The sequence below is a fragment of the Anomaloglossus baeobatrachus genome, chromosome 6 (assembly GCF_048569485.1).
Source record: "Anomaloglossus baeobatrachus isolate aAnoBae1 chromosome 6, aAnoBae1.hap1, whole genome shotgun sequence".
NCBI classification, from domain to species: domain Eukaryota; kingdom Metazoa; phylum Chordata; class Amphibia; order Anura; family Aromobatidae; genus Anomaloglossus; species Anomaloglossus baeobatrachus.
The window spans coordinates 139,215,631-139,220,795 of NC_134358.1; the positions used below are offsets into that span (position 1 = coordinate 139,215,631).

At 46.4% G+C, this 5,165-nt stretch overlaps 1 long non-coding RNA gene across 1 annotated transcript; it reads right to left on the minus strand.

Annotated features, from left to right (window-relative positions):
• Positions 1-435: 435 nt before the first annotated feature.
• On the minus strand, positions 436-3,775 carry LOC142244148 (uncharacterized). The gene is made up of 3 exons (XR_012724453.1): positions 3,698-3,775; positions 972-1,044; positions 436-481 (listed from the first exon to the last, which is right to left on the minus strand). It is a non-coding gene; the product is annotated as an uncharacterized LOC142244148 (long non-coding RNA).
• Positions 3,776-5,165: the final 1,390 nt, after the last annotated feature.

Below are 5,165 nucleotides of genomic sequence, written 5' to 3' on the forward strand. Positions count from 1 at the left end.
AGAGGGAGAAAGAGAAAGGGAGAGAAAGAGAAAGAGGGAGAAAGAGAAAGAGGGAGAAAGAGAAGGAGAAAGAGAAAGAGGGAGAAAGAGAAGGAGAAAGAGAAAGAGGGAGAAAGAGAAAGAGGGAGAAAGAGAAAGAGGGAGAAAGAGAAAGAGAGAGAAAGAGAAAGAGGGAGAAAGAGAAAGAAGGAGAAAGAGAAAGAGGGAGAAAGAGAAAGAGGGAGAAAGAGAAAAAGGGAGAAAGAGAGAAAGGAAAAAAGAGAGAGAGGGAGACAGAAAAAGAGGGAGGAAGAGAAGAGAGGGAGAAAGAGAGGGAAAGAAGGGAAGGAGAGAAGGAGGGAAAGAGAAAGAACGTAGAGAGAGGAAAGGGGAGGAAGAGGAAGAGAACAGCAGATGAGCACAGCAACCATAAGGAGCAAGGAGAGAGCTACATACCGTATGCAGAGGAGTGACAGTGTCACTGTGGAGGATGGGTGAACGCCTGTAACAGAGAATATCATAGCCTGGTGAGGTCGAAAGCAGGGTGCAGAGATGGTGCCTGGGAGGGCAAGGGGGAGCGTTACCTGCAGTAACGGCCTGTAGAAAACAGCAGAGGCTGGGTGTATGGCAGCAGCAGCGTGTGCCCCAGACGCTGTCCGGCGCCATTATAAGAGGGAGGGGATGGCTATGGAAGGTGGAGGAGAGCGCGTCATATCCGGTGAAGCGTCACAGCCGGTGACGCGCATGTGGAACGCATAGTGCGGCCCACAGGGCTGGCAGTGGAAGGTGGAGGGGAGGGGAGCGCGTCATATCCGGTGACGCGTCACATCCGGTGACGCGCTGTGGGACGCATATGTGGAACGCATAGTGCGGCCCACGTTAGTGACACGCGCAGTCACATGCTGTATGGGCAGGCATAGTAATTATAGAGAGGGCGTTGCAATACTGCAGGGCTGTGTGTGGTGTGGAATACTATAGATGGGTGACATTACCTGCTGCAGGGCGTGGAGGAGAGCGTGCCACTAGGGGGAGGTGCAGGAGAGGAAGGGATCAATTGTGGGAGATCTGAAAGGGAAATGGAGAAAAAAGGCATTAGTATACACAAGCTGAAGAATATGATAGGAGCATATTGGAATGTAATGGGCCAAAGCCTGTTGGAAAAACTGGTATCATAATATATAAGGAGAAAAATATACATTATTAGTATAGGAATACAATAAGCACAATGGGATATGAAAGGCCAAAGTATATTCGTATAGAGATATATACGGATTGGAATGCAATAGGCATATTAGAGTGCCATGAGTCACCATGGGTCAGATTCATAACACATTAGAGAAACACAAAGAAAAACACAAAGAAAAAGCCTCATTGTTAAAGGTCAAATGGCATAAAGAGACCTAATGAGCAAACCAGAAGAAAACTAGGTAAAATTGGAGAAGTTGGTTAAGTAGGGGCCTCATATTCCCTATTGAGCCCTAAGGGCTCCAAAGTTTGTAACGTGTGGATTCAATAGGCTTCATGTTCTCTAAGTATTCTGATGCGATTACCCCCACGGCGAGGTTGATCAACATGTTCCAGAACCTGGAATCTGAGTTGTGGTATTGTATGGCCAGCTGTGATGAAGTGCGCGGGAATCGGTAGTGTGGTCTGTTTGCAACGGATGGTGGATTTGTGTTTGTTAATGCGGTCCCGGATCTGTTGGGTGGTCTCACCCACATATCCGAGACCGCAAGGACACTTGATGAGGTAAATAACGTAGTTGGATTCACACGTAAAATACCCCGAAATTGGGAACTTCTTTCCGGTACGTGGGTGGGTGAAATATTCCCCCTTGGTTATATGTGAGCACTGTAGACAATGCGAGCAAGGAAATGTGCCCTTACGTTGACTGGAGAAAAACGTTTGTTTAACCGTGGGTTTGTAGGGACCAATGTCGGCCCTGACCAATGTGTCCTTCAGGTTCTGGGGACGTTTGTAGCAAATGAGGGGTCGGGAATCAAACTCTGAAACCGAGGGATAGGCTTGGTGCAGCAGAGGCCAATGTTTGAGGATAATGCCATTAATAAGGGGAGTGAATGGGTGATATGTACTCACAAACGGAATCCTTTTGTCATGTCGCACATTAGGAGTAGTACCGGAAGGGGGGGGTTTACATATGGTGGATAGCCCCTTGCAGAAAATTTGCTGTCCATATCACAATGTCGTGAAACCCTGGTGGTAGGATCCGAGACAATCCTGTCCACGTGGCAGTGTTGGGAATGGGGTAGAGACTTCTTGATGTGTCTTGGATGACAACTGGAGTGCAAGAGGAGGCTGTTCCTATCAGTCGGTTTAGTATACAAGTCTGTGGAGAGAGAATGATCAGAGTTGATGATAACTGTAGTGTCTAAAAAATTGATGGAATGTTCACTATGCTGAAGAGTAAATGAGATGTTATTCGTAGCATCATTGATGTCATCAAAAAAGGATTTAAGTGACGCCTCGTCGCCAGTCCACATCAGGAAGATGTCGTCAATGAAGCGTTTCCATAGTAGTACCCGTTGTTCGAATAGGGGGTGGGTGTAGATGAAGAGATGTTCGAAGTGGTCCATGTAGATGTTTGCGTAGGGGGGCGCGACGTTAGAACCCATCGTGGTCCCCCTGCACTGAAGAAAAAATTGATCTTCGAATAAGAAAAAATTATGTGTAAGGACCACTTCGAGCATATCAAGGCAAAATGCCTTTTTGGGGGGTGAAAGGTCGGTATGGGTCTGTAGGAATGAGTCCACCGCCTGAATCCCTTCCTGGTGGCCGATACTGGTGTACAGGCTGGACACGTCAAGAGTAGCAAGTAAACAATTGTCAGGAACACTGGGGATAGATCTCAGTATGGATAGAAAATTGTTAGTATCTTTCAGAAAAGAGGGAATTTTTGGAATATGGGGAGTCAGTATTTTCTCGAGAGTGATGGAGATAGGGGACAGAAGAGAATTGGTGGATGCAACAATCGGGCGTCCGGGTGGAGCAGATAAGTTTTTGTGGATCTTGGGGAGGGTATAAAAAACCGGGGTGATCGGGTGGCTGTTAATGAGAAATTCACCGAGTTTATCGTCAATGATGGCTCTCTGTTGGTAATATCTCACTTTCTCATATATGAGGGCTGAGATGTTAGATGTGGGGTCACGCGGTAGTAGGCTGTAGGTGGTAGTGTCTCCGAGTTGCTGGCGTATCTCATCGGTGTAGTATTTTTTATCAAAAACCACTATGGCCCCGCCTTTGTCCGCCGGTTTAATGACGATATTATTATAATTTTTGAGGGAAGTTAAAGCCCTACGCTCGTCAGGGGTCATATTGTTTTTGAGGTGAAAGGAACCCTTGCTCATGTCCGATGTTGTGAGTTGGACATCCCTGGAGACTAGATCGATAAAAGTCTCTATCGGGTGGTAGCAGCGGGGAGGTTGGTAGTTACTTGGGATTCTGAGATTGAGTCCCGTGAGTGTGAACCCAGTAGGGGAGGAGGAGGTCGAGGTTGTGGAAGCCAGTGGGCAGGTTTCAGGACTCTTATTAGAAAAATGCGCTTTAAGGCGAAGGTTTCTGAAAAACCTGTTGAGCTCATGTTCTAAGTTGAAGGTACTGAAAGAGGGGGTGGGGCAGAATGAAAGGCCCTTCTGTAGGACTTGGGTCTCAAGGGGGGAGAGTGTCTGATTGGATATGTTGAAGACAATATTGTCCCTACCTGGGAGCGGGTCGTGATGCGATCTGATCGTCCCCCGATGTTTCCTCCCCCTCCTCGTCTGTTTTTTGGGGGCCGTTTCTGACCTAAAAAAGATAGAGAGTCCATAGAATGATGGTCGCTGTCGGAGCCAGAGGAAAATCCCCCGCCACGGCGGAAGTTGCGCGTAGGAGCCGAGGTATGCCATCTGTAGACGCGGTTCTTCAAATAATCGTCTTGATCCCGCACGAATTTATCGCGTTTGCGGGTTTGCAGCGTGTCACGGTATTCAGAGATAGTAGAGACACACTTGTTCTTGAGTTCCTCTAGAGCTGTAGCGTTCAGGGTCTGGGAGAGTTGGGTCTCAATGTTCTTGATACTGGCATCTATGCTGACAAGTTCCTTTTGCAGATAGTCAATTGTGAGCAGAATAATATCGAAAGAACATTTGTTAAGAATGTTCTCAAATGATTTGCAATACTCTGAATTCTCAGAGAACAGAGTGGGCCTCAGGGAGATCCTGAGTCCCCTCGGGATCCTCTGGGTTTTATAGTATTCAGCTAGTGTGGCTGTGTGCAGTTCAAGAGCTGTGTTCCTCTTGACCTCCCTCAGATAATCTCGGGTGCGGATCTCATCTGAAGGAATAGTGAGGAACTGAGTTCTTGTGGTCACCTTAGCCAGGATACTGGCGGCTTGTTCGTCATTAAAAGAGAGAACAGGTGCCGTCATGGAAACAAATGGTACAGTGGGAGCCCTGAAAAATAAGTAGTAGTATAAGGCAATGGTAATTTCAGGCTCAACCACTTGGTTTAGGTGCTTAGGGGAAAAAGAGTCATAAATAGTATATAACCCCAGCACTCAAAATGAAAGCAAGAGAATTTTTTGTGATGCAAGTGAATTTATTGACACACTGCAAAAGTGAACCTAAACCAGAGCAACACCGACGTTTCGGCGTAGAGCCTTTCTCAAGGTAGTTGCCTGCAAAGGTGTGAAAAATGACAAAATGAGTGCATGTATGTACAGGTGGGACACAGAATATATACAGAATAAATACAAAATATTTACAAATATGTACATGTAGGGAAAGAACATACATCAATGGTTACAGCTGGATGGCGCGGGTCACAAAGGACAACCGAAATGCATAAAGGGAGGCAAGGTTTTTTCACAATTGCAGAGTGTGCTCTAATAACATAAGGGAGATAAAAGTTAGTAGGCATGTTTCAGACAAGGAAGTACCATGGGGAAAAAGGGACAAATGGATTGTCAGGCAAAGGTACAAGCCAAAGTCAATATCCTGGGGTGTGGAGAGCAGAGCAAGCGTAGCAAAGGAAGAATATGGTAGTAAAAGAAATGAGACATGTATAGAAGAAGAAAGAAAGAGGGAGAAAGAGAAAGAGGGAGAAAGAGAAAGAGGGAGAAAGAGAAAGAGGGATAAAGAGAAAGGGAGAGAAAGAGGGAGAAAGAGAAAGAGGGAGAAAGAGAAGGAGAA